The sequence below is a fragment of the Pongo abelii genome, chromosome 13 (genome assembly GCF_028885655.2).
Source record: "Pongo abelii isolate AG06213 chromosome 13, NHGRI_mPonAbe1-v2.0_pri, whole genome shotgun sequence".
In the NCBI taxonomy this organism is placed as follows: Eukaryota; Metazoa; Chordata; class Mammalia; order Primates; family Hominidae; genus Pongo; species Pongo abelii.
The window spans coordinates 32,273,066-32,287,567 of NC_071998.2; the positions used below are offsets into that span (position 1 = coordinate 32,273,066).

The 14,502-nt window shown below is 35.1% G+C and overlaps 2 long non-coding RNA genes across 2 annotated transcripts in view; one reads left to right on the forward strand and one right to left on the reverse strand.

The window, feature by feature from the left end:
• LOC103891442 (uncharacterized) overlaps positions 1-262 on the reverse strand; it is a 100,236-nt gene extending 99,974 nt beyond the window's left edge. The window contains exon 1 of the long non-coding RNA XR_008509589.2: positions 135-262. This is a non-coding gene — a long non-coding RNA (uncharacterized LOC103891442). The remainder of the gene's footprint in view (positions 1-134) is intronic.
• LOC129047817 (uncharacterized) overlaps positions 1-14,502 on the forward strand; it is a 1,037,663-nt gene that overhangs the window by 656,624 nt on the left and 366,537 nt on the right. The window lies entirely within an intron of this gene.

Below are 14,502 nucleotides of genomic sequence, written 5' to 3' on the forward strand. Positions count from 1 at the left end.
AAAAGGGCATTATGATAGATACAGACAGGAATCACTGCAATCATCTTTAAGTGTCTTAGGACATAAGGCAAGGGGCTTAACGCTTTCATTTAAAACATGTATTCTTTTTCTCTTGAAGTTTCTGTAATTATTACCTGTGCTCCTTCTATCATGCTGTATTGTGAAAACTTCAGAGAAAAGAAGCAAGTTCTATAGATCAAAGAAAAAATTGACTGGAAAAAAAAAGGATTGTCTTTCTACTAAACACACACACATATTCTGTCGTTATGGCAACATAAGATCTAAGAATGGCACACCAAATAATATGGTACCAAGGCACATTGTTATACTATCATCAAATGTCACAATAAATGTGCTGCAGATCCTCAATATAACATACAGTATTGTTTTCTGTTCTTCTCAGTACTTTCACTTGAGGTCAAAGCAACTTTTTTGAATGAAGACCAAATATCAACCATCGCCCTTCTTAGTGGATCTTTTTTGCATGAAGACATCCCACTAATTTCACTTAAAATATATGCAGTAGATTGAAAATTGGGCTATTTCTTCTGTTTCCTAAAGGAACAACTGTTTATCCTTCAAAACCCATTACACTGTATCTATATAGCAATATGCTTAGCTGAGGAATTCGTTTGTGTGTGTGTGTGTGTGTGTGTGTGTGTGTGTATTTTATATATATATATAGTGTGTGTGTTTGTGTATGTATAAATAACTTTGATTGACTAAAAATTGGCTATAAATATGTAGACAAAGTAAATCATACTGATTTAGATAAAACAGATTGGTTTAGTATATCTTCCCACATGCTTTTAATCTTTAAAAATATATTTATGTAAGAGAGCAGTGGTGGAAATTTTACCACTTTTTGGATGGTGCTGCAAATTTATACAGTTGTTCTATTCTTCATATTTTCTCTAATATCCTGATATGCATATGTATGTTAATGTTCTATTATAGTATTGACTCACAACTATACCACGTGACTTTGCCAATGGAAAGACAAAAAAAAAATGAGGAAGAATGGGTTACAAGTCAGCAGCAATTTTCCAGAGAGATTGCAATAACAGTGAAAAGGCGAGATATCTAGGAGGTTTTAGAAATGATGGGAAAAGATCACACGTTTTAAACAATCATGAAGTACTGAGAGCTAACATGAGGAGGGGCTGAAATTGGCTTTAGGGACTGTTTCCTCTTTCGCATAGGAGAAGAAGAGGAATAAAAAGGAAAGGCTAGGTTGAAGTAGAATGTGAGGTTTCAAAGATGTGTCCTTGGGTGTATGTCACCCTCATGCCCTACTGCCCTTCCAGCCCTGATATTTCACTCTAATTCTGCACCTAGATGTTTTTATTTTTAAACCAAGAATTTGTCACCAAAATATAGAAAAATGCAGATGACCCCAACTTACTATTATTTGGCTCACAATTTTTTTACTGCAATAGTGTGGAAGCAATACCCATTCATTAGAAACCATACTTGGAGTACCCATACAACCATTCTGCTTTTTCACTTTCAGCTCACTGTCCAATAAATTACAAGAGATATTCAACACTGTATTGTAAAATAGGCTCTGTGTTAGATTATTTTGCCCAACTGTGGGCTACAGTAACTGTTCTTATCACTTTTAAGGTAGGCTAGGCTAAGCTATGATGTTCAATAGGTTAGGGGCATTACATGCATTTTTAACTTAGAGTCTTTTCAACTTATGATGTATTTATCAGGATGCACCCTCATCATAAGTCAAGGAGCTTCTGTAGATTTCTGAATTGTACCAGTCCATTTCCAGACTCTTCTACATTTATCGCTAGGAGCTCATTTCAATGGAAGAATAAATCCTTAAAATTGCCATTCAGTTAGTGTCAGCTAATTCTGCTGCTCTGGTCCCTGTTTATTTGAAAAATGTGCTATCCCACAACATAGTATATTTGTGACTGAACTAAATTAAGGGTGATAATACTGAACCTACTAATTTAAAATATATTCTGGGGCTCTTAGCTTAGTCAAACATATTTAATGTTTCTCTTCTCAGTATTATTCTCTCCAACTACCCATTTCAAGAAATAATTTAACACTGAGTGGAGAGCTGTACACTGATAAAAGAGGTCTATTGTCCCCAAAGCATTTACTATCAGTTTACTCAGACTATCTTAAAATGCCAAAGAAAATGAAATTCCAACCCAGTAATTTAGCCATCTGCTAAATGTATTTTCTGATGAGATTGCTGCATATTACTGAAGTCCAAATTAGAAAGTCGGTGAAAATTGATTTGGAAATCTAAGGGCTGCATTAAAAAGACAAAGGCATTAACGGAAATAACATGGACTTCAGTGAATGTTTGAAACAACGTTTCAGAATTTTATTTTTATTTAGTAGTACAGGTTGCTATGCAGCACCAAGTATGTTCAAGTTACCTATAGAAATCTGGCAGGGGGACATGAAACCATCTTTGAAAACACCCATAAACATCTTTACAACTGTAGTTTATCTATCACTCATAAATACTTTGATGCAGGAAAGTTCCCAGACACCTAGCTAGAGAGCATGTTAAATTTTGAAGCATATTTATGGAATAGTTATGGGACTTTGGCTTAGCACCAGATGTCAAAATCTCCATCAACTTTTGAAAGATTTTTCTCTCCTATGGAAAGACAAAGGAGGAAAAAGCAACACTCTTCTCATTTTTTATTTTTAGGTCGTACTGGCACAGGTGTGCTGTTGTTCCCTGTGGTTTTACTGTTTAGCGATCATGAAGAACCTTAGATTTGAAAACACTCTCCCTCATTAATCATCAGTTCCTCACACTGTGATGTAGGCTCTACAATGAGTTCCTCCTAACAGGGCTGGAAAGGAAGGTGAGGAGAGACAGCACCACACACACACACACACACACACGCACACACAACTGTGCACAAGCACACACAGAATTGACTTTGTCATTTCTTACATTCATTTATTGGCCTGCTCTATATGTTCCATAAATGACTAAGCACCATCAGAATTGACACTAATATGTAATTACATGTAATTGTAAAAGCGGGTGATTATATTTATGGGTAATGTTCTTAGTTTATTTAATTACTTGAATACCTATGACTTATAGTAGAATAAGAATTTTAAGAACATTTATTTGCTTCTACAATAATTGCTTGGAAATATTAATCCTGTTGATGTTCAGATATCCCCCTACTGTCTTTTATATTCATCCACTTTTATTTTTCTTCTCTTTCCATTTTCTTTCTCTCTTAAAATGACTTACTGTATCCTGGGTCTTCTCACTTTCATTTTTCCTCTCTCAGTCTGTCTCCTCTGTGTGTTTCCCTTGCATTCCAATATTTTCACTCTTTTCTAACCATCTTTTCTACTTTCCGTACCGTTCAGTTACATTACCTCTTCCCTCTCACTTTTTTATTGCCTTTATGTTTATCTTTATCCTCTCATATTTTTTACTCAGATATTTTTCTCCCTTCTGTGATAAATTTCTGTTTCTCCTATAATGGACATTGTTCCTTTCCTCATATTTGAATGTTTCCCTTTCTTTTTTTCCCCGTGATTAATATTTTCATCTCTCACATTTTTCTCAGTTGCTAATTTTGCTTTTACTTCCTTTGTTTTTTCGTACATTTACCTTACCTTTATTGCTCTCTATTCTTATGAGAAAATATCCTCTTTATCATCATTTCTTGCTTTTTCATTCATTGGCTCTACAGTATAGTCCCCTTCATAGGTATTGCAGGTGGTACTACTGATCTCTCAGTCCTTAAAAGGTCATTTTCCTTAATCAAGTGTCCTAGGGTTGATTTTATATGTCATCATAAGTCCTGCCTTATTGGTCTGCTCTATTTGTTGAATAAATTATTAACTATAGTGAGAATTAACACTAGTAAGTAATTACCTGTAATTATAAAAGGGTGATAATCTTTTAAGAGTTCATATCCTTGATTTATTTGATTGCATAAATACCTATTAACTCCAGTAGAATAAAATCATTGATATTGATTTAAAGATAATCAAAGGTATTGCCCTACCTTTGAGACTCAACATTAGATGGGAGTGACTAAATACTTATATATTGTCTTATCTTTAAATAGAGGTTAATCAAATTCGATCACAATTTTTTCTTTACCACACGGCCTTTATTTTGCCAACAAAAAAGTAACGTGCAATAATTCAGAAATTAACTTGGCCATACGATAAATGCAGAAACACACACAGGTACACACATTTAAACATCTCTTTTACTTCATCTTTTGTTGACTATTTTCACTACATAATGAAGGGTCTCTGTTATGGGCTACCTGTGCTATTCATTATCTGATACTTTACCAAACCTATAAATTAACTTAGGAATAATTAACATTTATGTTCTATCTCATCATTTATAAATATTCATAACAATTTTTGAGGGCTAACCTCTACAGAAGTCCTGAATAAAAACACTGAGCCAAAGAGAGATTTTCATGTCATCCATTGGAGAAAATAATAACAAAAGAACAAGCAATATAAAGATATAATTTTAATACCATAATTAATAAAACGAGAGAGGTATGTTAAGCACCAAGAGCATATAGAGATTGACTTCAATCTAATAAACTTTAGGGAAGGCGTCTCTGATGAAATGAAGCTTGAGAGATTGTAGGAAGAGTATGTGGTACTGAAAGAGGAAATGCCACATGCATTTAAACATATGGACCCATTGTATTTTTTGTTAGCTTGTTTTAGGTTTTTAGAATTATTTTATTACTACCAAGAAATGAGTCCATTTTTGAGCTTATTATTTTATACTTGTGTATACATGTATATATACATTAACTTATATTAGTTCAAATAATCTTCACTTAATTACCACAGAATTTTCCTTAAATATGCTTTCTTTTGTGCAATATCACAATGGTGATATTTTGCAGTCTGTTTCAGTTTTCTATTTCTGCATAACAAATTACCACAGAATAGCAACTTAAAACAACAGGCAATTATTATCTCATGGTTTCAATAGGTCATAAATCCTATTGCTCAGACTCGCCAGGTTAATACCCCTTTTTATTAACCCAAGGTCAACTGATTAGTAAACTAATCATGGGAGTGATATTTCATCATTTTCATAAATTAGATCTGTACTCAATGGAAGGGGATTATACAAGAGATCGTGTGTGTGTGTGTGTGTGTGTGTGTGTACTGGGTGTAGCGGGGGCATGAAACTTGAAGGCCATTGTAGAATTCTGACTGCCAGGGATATTCAACTCATTGTAATTTTAATAAGAAAGCAACAGTAAGTTTATAATATAAATTCTTGGCTTAAATTTAATATCCTTTATTATGTTAGGAAATATCCATATTTATATTCATCTATTTTCTGAAGGATTTTGTTAAACAAAACATTGTTTGTATTTTTTTAAGTTCATTTGGGGACCTTTTGAGATGACAGCATTGTTTTTTCTCATTTGACATTTTAATTTTATGTATTGTATTAATAGATTTTAAAAGTAAGTGAACTTTTTTGACCATGTGGCCAAAAGGAAACTATGTGGTCACATGCAGTGTTACTTTGGGAAGCCATGTAAGTTTATATGGTAAAGGGATAGGATATGGGCTGGATTAAAATTTTTGATGCCACAAATGCCATTTATCTTTTACAGTATACATTTAATGATAATAATAGAAGCTCAGCCTCAAACATGTATAAGAACAGCTAAAATGGATACTAACTTTTATTTAGTCACTGAATATTTTTATTAGAACTTGTAGTGAACTCAGAAAAAAGGAATTCCTTTTGAGCTTTTACTGCCCTACTCAAAATCCTCATTAGTTTTTCATGTCACTTATAGTAAAAGCCAAAGTCCCTTTAATGGCCCCCGAGAAGTTTTTTACACTTTGTTTCCCTATCATCTATCTTACTTAACTTCTACTTTTCCCTACTCACATCCTACATAGGTCAAACTTCTCTTCTTTTAATTATTCAAAAATACAAAACCTGTAGCACTTTACAGCTTTTGTACTTGCTGTCGAGTCTTTTGGGAATACTCTTCCCTCGCTATCAAGTTTGGGTTTTACTCAAATGCTAACTTTTCAGGAACATTTTCCACCTCTCTTACTTTAGTTTTCTCCATAAATTTTATAACAATTCAATATGCTATATATTTTACTGATTTTTTTCATTATGCCTCTACCACTGTTGAGGCAGGATAGGTAGTCAAGGAAGTGACCATGTCGTTGGGACATGGCAACCGTGGGCCCCTACAATCAACACAATAAGCCTCAGCATTCTCATTGTAGTTATGTGCGTTCAAGCAAAGCTATCTTCCGTAGGGAATTTCCCCTGTAGAGAGCATGCACACTTTGATTTTACCTGTCCTCAGACGGACCCTTTGCTCATCATGATGGTAAAAAACACACCCCTGGGTGGAGATTTAAGATGCTAATGAGACACGCAATGTGTAAACAAGCATGTACAGCTACTGCGCATGTGCACCCAGATGACCATCCAGAACATGCTTACTAGTAACACCTCTTCCCACCTCCTTATGATTAATCATGTAAGACTTCCACAAAAGGAGTCTCCCTAGTGCCACTCTTTGCTGTCTCATCCTCATGTGTAGCCCACCCTGAAGTCCCTCGGGGTGTACTGTCTACTCTGCACTTAACTTTCAAAATACTCTTTTTCTTTCACGATAAGTTATGCTGCACCTCCTTTGCCGTGTATCTCTTATTTAAGTTCTTTTAAGCTTAGAAGACAAGAACCGAGGTCTCACAACAGCTGTCAACACCGTTACTATATAAGCTCCACTAGAAAAAGGATGCCTCACTGTTTTGTTCATCGCTACAACTAAAACATGGATGAGTGCCGGAAACATAGGTGTTCAATATATATATTTTTGAATGAACACATATGTCTACAACAAATAAATCTAAGTTCCTATAACTTTGTTCAAAGTTTATGAAACTTTATACTTCTCTTACGTAAGTGGTCCTAGCTCAAATCCTGGCAGTAATTATTAAACAATAATGTTGAGCAATTTTAGAAGGAGTATAAAATGTTTTGCAAATGAAAGACTCATGTAAATATTATCATATTTCCCTGAACATGGGATCCTTTACCAAATATAGCCTATGTTGTGTTTTCATATACTGCCTAAAGAACTCTGCAGATGCCAGATTCTTATTGCACAAATTTTCTGAATTAAAATTGCTAAATTGGTATTGTGACCCTCAATTATGTTAAATCATGAAGGCATTAAGGCCTTCAAGCAACAGCAATTGAATTACATTCCAAGCACTCTGCTTGGAAGTGGAAATTTAAAAGTGAACAAAACATATTTTCCACCCTTGGGTCTAAATCTTATTACAGGTTTTTTTTTAAAATATAACTTCATCTCGTGTTTAAAAACAAATATATAAGAGCTCATTAAGGTTATTATTAAGGTATTATTTTACTTATTTTATTATATTTTTATCTTCCATATTAATTATGACCTGTTGGTTATTCACATTTATTATGTCCATTTCATTATGTTAAGGAATTTTGCTCCTTTTTTCCAGTTTATATTTATTCTTTTCCCTCTTCGTTGTTCATTCTCATCACCCTCAAGTTTGATTTGTCTCAGGGTTCATTCGAACATTGTTCTAGTATATTTTAACCTTTTCTTCCAACGTGTTTCAAAACTCTTCAACAATTCTACTCCCTTTTATACTCTTTAAACCTTTACACTTCGACTTTAAATCACATGTGCTTATCTCTGCTTCCTCTCAAATGGCCACTAAATTGACACTAAAGAGTATAAAATGGTAAAACCCACGTGGACAAAGATTATGGAAGTGGAGACAATGGGAGATCAGTTAGAAACCAAATGGAAAAGTTATAACAAATCCAACTGGCTGGAAAGAACTGAAACCTTAAGTGCATGGTGAGGAGAATGCTGATAATGAGCCAAACCATTTCATGGCAGGGGACTTTTAAAAAGTTCAGAGATCGGAGATACTCTTCCCAGTTAGGAAGATTAGTGAGTGCAGAACCAAAAATGGAGTGATTATTTGTGCATCTGTATATAAAAGACTTAAATCCAGATTGTTCCATAATGCCACCTAACCAGATGAATGCTCCCAGGCAGAGCAAAGGTTTACTCTCTGAGGAAACTTAGTAGAAGAAGCTGGAAACTATAGACTCATGTATGTTGAAAAACAGGAGCAAGATGTGTAACTAAAATAAGATATTTTATTGAAGGCCTCCTCACTTAGTCCTCTTTGCTTCTGGAACAACTATGGCCAGGCAAAATTACATGAAGCAGGAGTCAAGGATTCCTTTCTAAAGAAACTGGATAATCATAGGGGGAAAATACCCTATGTACTAACTTGTGCATTCTCCACTGTTAAATACGTGACTCCTCATTCAATGACTACACAGTGAAGCTAACCTATCAGCTCTAAGATGTGCCTGCAAAGCCAACGATCGAATATGAACAGGCACTGAGTGTAGTACATTTTATTATTGGCAAAATATTCACTGGCCCTCCCCACCAGACCCATTCCTGGTGGGAGGATGGTTAATTTCACCTCGTTGACATAAACCCTGATTATGTGATTTGCTTTGACTAATGAAATATGAACAGAAGGGATGGATGTATTCCCCCTCTGAGCACAAGTTTTAAGAGTTCTTATTGGTTTTATCATTCCTATTTGCCATCTGTAATTACACTAATGATGTCTTGCACAGAAGATTGAGAAAACAGAGGAGAAAAGGTTGCATAAGGAAATTTTGATAATTAAAGTGCATAAAATGCTATATTGAAAATGCCCCTCCAATGCTGAAGAATTGAATAAAAGTAAACTCACACAGAGACACATTATCATGACATTTCAAAAAAACATAAATTAAAAGATAATCCTGTTAGATTCTACATAAAAACAAATGATCGCCACCACCATCACAAGCAGTTATAGCATTGGAAAGCAGGACAGAGTTAAATTTTTCCACAGCAATAGCTCGGGCCCGAAGACTATGGTAAACTGCCTTCAAATGTATAAACTTGTCTTAATCAGGGTTATCCAGGGAAACAGAAATAATAGAATATAGATATGTGTGTACAGGTATAAATAGAGAGGGGGAAGAGAGAGAGATTTATTATAAAATATTGGTTGCTACATTATTCAATTTGTTGGCATAAAATTGCTCATAGTAGTCTTTTATGATCCTTTGCATTTCCGTGGTCTTATTTGTAATGTCTCCACTTTCATTTATACTTTACTTAAGACATAGCTTTTTTCTTTAGCTAATATTTTATTCATTTTTAGCTTTCCAGAAAGCAAACTCTTAGTTCTGTTTATCTTTTTTTATTCTCTATTTCATTCATTTCTGCTCTAATATTTATTATTTTTTTCCTTTGGAAAAGAAGTTTGGGCTAAGTTTGGGCTTAGTTTGTTTGGGCTTAGTTTGTTCTTTTTCTAGTTTCTTGAGGTATAAACCTCCCTCTTGGAACTGTTTTTGCTGCATCTCACACATTTTGGTATATTGCATTTCCATTTTCATTTAACTCAATATAATTTTTCATTTCCTGTTTGATTTTTTCTTTTGTCTGTTGCTTGTGCAGGAGTGTATTCTTTAAGTTCCACATATTTGTAAATTTTCCTCGTTACTGATTTCTACTTTCAAAGCTTACTGGATAGAAAAGATGTTTGATATAATTTTGATATAATTTTCATCTTACTACATTTGTTATGACTTGCTTAGTGGCCTAAGGTATGACCTATCCTAAAGTATTTCGTGTGCGCTTGAGAAGAATATGCATTCGGCTGCTGTTAGAAGAAATGATTGATATTTGTCTGTTAGGTCCATCTGATTTAAATTACAGTTCAAATCTAATGTTTCTTTTCTGACTTTTTGTCTGGACGATGTAACCACTGTTGAAAGTGGAGTATTGAAGTCCCCTACTATTATCATGTTGCTATATCTCTCTTCTGCTTTATATATTTAGGCACTCCATTTTGGGGTGCATATATATTTATAATTATTATGTCTTCTTGATAGATTGACCCATTTATCCTTATGGAGTAATCTTTTTCTCTTGGTATGCTTTTTGGCTGACTTCTATTTCATCTGACATAAGTTTATATACCCCCTTCTATCTTTTGTTTTCTATTTGTATGGAATGTATATTTCCATCCTTTCACTTTCAGCCTATTACTGGTTTTGAAGCTGAGGTAAATCCTTTACAGCCAGCATAGAGTTGGCTTTTTCTTTTTTGTTTTTTTTTACCTTAAGTTCCGGAATAGCATTGACTCCATACATGTGCAGAAAGTGCAGGACTGTTACGTAGGTATACGTGTGCCATGGTGGTTTGCTGCACCTATCAACCCATCACCTAGGTTTTAAGCACCACGTGCATTAGCTATTTGTCCTGATGATCTCCCTCCCCTCGTTCCTGCCCACTGACAGGCCATGTTGTGTGTTGTTCCCATCCCTGTGTCCATGTGTTCTTATTGTTCACCTCCCACTTATGATTGAGAACACGTGGCATTTGGTTTTCTGTTCCTGTGTTAGTTTGCTGAGGATGATGGCTTCCAGCTTAATCTATGCCTCTGCAAAGGACATGATCTCATTCCTTTTTATGGATGCGTAGAATTCCATGGTATATATGTACCTCATTTTTTTTTATCCAGTCTACCATCGATGGACATTTGGGTTGATTCCATGTCTTTGCTATTGTGAAGTGCTGCAATAAATATACGTGTGCATGTATTTTTATAATAGAATTATTTATATTCCTTTGGTTATCCCAGGAATCCCAGTGATTGGGATTGCTGGGTCAAATAGTATTTCTGGTTCTAGATCCTTGAGGAATAGCCACACTGTCTTCCACAGTGGTTGAACTAATTTACTTTCCCACAAACAGTGTAGTATTCCCATTTCTCCACAGCCTCACCAGCATCTATTGTTTCTTGACTTTTTAATAATCGCCATTCTGACTGGCATGAGATGGTATCTCATTGTGGTTTCAATTTGCATTTCTCTAATGATCACTGATGTTGAGCTTTTTTTCATATGTTTGTTGGCCGCATAAATGTCGCCTTTTAAGAAGTGTCCATTCATATCCTTTGCCCACTTTTTGATGGGGTTGTTTGGGTTTTTTTTTTTTTTGTACTTTTAAGTTCCTTGTAAATTCCAGATATTAGACTTTTGTCAGATGGGTAGATTGCAAAAATGTTCTGCTATTCTGTAGGTTGCCTGTTCACTCTGATGATAGTTTCTTTTGCTGTGCAGAAACTCTTTAGTTTAATTAGATTTCATTTGTCAATTTTAGCTTTTGTTGTAATTGCTTTTGGCAATTTCATCATAAAATCTTTGCCATGCCTGTGTCCTGAATGGTATTGTCTAAGTTTTCTTCTAGGGTTTTTATAGTTTTGAGTTTTACATTTAAGCCTTTAATCCATCTTGAGTTAATTTTTGTATAAGGTATAAAGAGGGGTCCAGTTTCAGTTTTCTTCATATGGCTTGCCCATTCTCCCAGCACCATTTATTAAATAAGGAATCCTTTCCCCATTGCTTGCTTTTGTCAGGATTTTCAAAGATCAGATAGTTGTAAGTGTGAGGTCTTATGTCTGAGGTCTCTATTCTGTTCCCGTGGTCCCTATATCTGTTTTTGGTACCAGTATCATGCTGTTTTGGTTACTGTAGCCTTGTAGTATAGTTTGAAGTTAGATCACATGATGCCTCCAGCTTTGTTCTTTTTCCTTAGGGATTGTCTTGGCTCTGCGGGCTTTTTTTTGGTTCCATATAAATTTTAAAGTAGTTTTCTCTAATTCTTTGAAGAATGTCTATGGTAGTTTTATGGGAATAGCATTTAATCTATAAATTACTTTGGGCAGTATGGCCATTTTCACGATATTGATTCTTTGTATCCAAGAGGATGGGATGTTTTTCCATTTGTTTCCTCTCTTATTTCCTTGAGCAGTGGTTTGTAGCTCTCCTTGAAGAGGTTCTTCATGTCCCTTGTTAGCTGTATTCTTAGGTATTTTATTCTCTTTGTAACAATTGTGAATGGGAGTTCATTCATGATTTGGCTTTCTGCTTGTCTATTGTTGGTGTATAGAAATGCTTGTGAATTTTACACATTTATTTTGTATCCTGAGACTTTGCTGAAGTTGCTCATCAGCTTAAGGAGTTTTGGGGCTGAGACAATGGGGTTTTCTAAATATAGTATCATGTCGTCTGCAAACAGAGACAGTTTGACTTCCTATCTTCTTATTTGGATACGCTTTATTTCTTTCTCTTGCCTGATTTCCTTGGCCAGGACTTCCAACACTCTGTTGAATAGAAGTGGTGAAAGAGGGCCTCCTTGTTCTGTGCCGGTTTTCAAAGGGAATGCTTCCAGCTTTTGCTCATTCAGTATGGTATTTACTGTGGGTTTATCATAAATAGCTCTTATTATTTTGAGATATGTTACATCAATACCTAGTTTATTGAGAGTTTTTAACATGAAGTGATGTTGAATTTTATCAAAGGCCTTTGCTGCATCTGTTGAGATAATCATATGGTTTTAGTCATTGGTTCTCTTTATGTGATGTATCACGTTTATTGATTTGCATATGTTGAACCAGCCTTGCATCCCAGGGATGAAGCCGACTTGATCGTGGTGGATGAGCTTTTTGATGAGCTGCTGGATTCAGTTTGCCAGTATTTTATTGAGGACTTTTGTATCAAAGTTCATCAGGGATATTGGTCTGAAGTTTTATTTTTTTGTTGTGTCTCTGTCAGGTTTTGGTATCAGGGTAATGCTGGCATCACAAAATGAGTTAAGGAGGAGTTCCTCCTTTTCAATTGTTTGAAATAGTTGTGAAGCAATGGTACCAGCTCCTCCTTGTACCTCTGGTAGAATTTGGCTGTGGATTTGTCTGGTTCTGAGCCTTTTTTGGTTGGTAGGCTATTTATTACTGCCTCAATTTCAGAACTTGTTATTGGGCTACTTAGGGATTTGACTTTCTTCTGGTTTAGTCTTGGGAGGGTGTATGTGTCCAGGAATTTATCCATTTCTTCCTGATTGTCTAGTTTATTTGCATCGAGGTGTTTACAGTCTTCTCCAATGGTAGTTGCATTTCTGTGGGATCTGCGGTGATATCCTCTTTATCATTTTTTATTGTGTCTATTTACTTCTTCTCTCTTTTCTTCTTTTTTTAGTCTGGCTAGTGGCCTATTTTATTAATTTTTTCAAAAAAACAGCCCCTAGATTCATTGATTTTTTGAAGAGTTTTGTGTGTCTCTGTCTCCTTCAGTTCTGCTCTGATCTTAGTTATTTCTTGTTTCTGCTAGCTTTTGGATTTGTTTGCTCTTGCTTCTCTCATTCTTTTAATTGTGATGTTAAGGTGTCTATTTGAGATCTTTCTAGTTTTCTGACGTGGGCATTTAGTGCTATAAGTTTCCCCCTTAACACTGCTTTAGCTGAATCCCAGAGATTCTTGTACATTGTTTCTTTGTTCTCATTGGTTTCAAAGAACTTTTTGATTTCTTCCTTAATTTCATTATTTACCTAGGTGTCTTTCAGGACCAGGTTGTTCAATTTCCATATAGTTGTGTAGTTTTGCATGAATTCCTTAATTCAGATTCTAATTTGTTTGCACTGTGGTCTGAGAGACTGTTTTTTATGATTTCAGTTCTTTTGCATTTGCTGAGGAGTGTTTTACTTCTAATTATGTGGTCAATTTTAAAGTAAGTGTCATGTGGCACTGAGAAAAATGTATATTCTGTTGTTTTGGGGTGCAGAGTTCTGTAGATATCTATTAAGTCTACTTGATCCAGAGCTAAGTTCAAGTCCTCAATATCCTTGTTAATTTTCTGTCTTGTTGATCTGTCTAGTATTAACAGCAGGGTGTTAAAGTCTCCCACTATTACTGCGTGGGAATCTAAGTCTCTTTGTAAGTCTCTAAAACATGCTTTATGAATCTGGGTGCTCCTGTATTGGGTGCTTACACATTTAGGATAGTTAGATCTTCTTGTTGAATCGATCCTTTTACCTTTATGTAATGCCCTTTTTTGTCTTTTTTGATCTTTGTTGGTTTAAAGGCTCTTTTTTCAGAGTCTGGGATTGCAATCTTTGTTTTTTTTTTTCTTTCTATTTGCTTGATAAATTTTCCTCCATCCCATTATTTTGAGCCCATGTATGTGTGTGCACATGAGATGGATCTCTTGAATACAGCACACCAATGGATCTTGACTCTATCCAATTTGCCAGTCTGTCTCTTTTAATTGGGACATTTAGCCTATTTACATTTAAGGATACTATTATTATGTGTGAATTTGACCCAGTCAACATGATGTTATATCATGATTTTGCACGCTAGTTGATGCCATTTCTTCATAGTGTCATTGGTCTTTATATTTTTGTGCGTTTTGCTGTGGTGGTACCAGTTTTCCCTTTCCATATTTAGTGCTGCCTTCAGTAGCTCTTGCAAGGTAGGCCTGGTAGTGATGAATTCCCTCAGCATTTGCTTGTCTGAAAAGGATTTTATTTCTCCTTTGCGTAT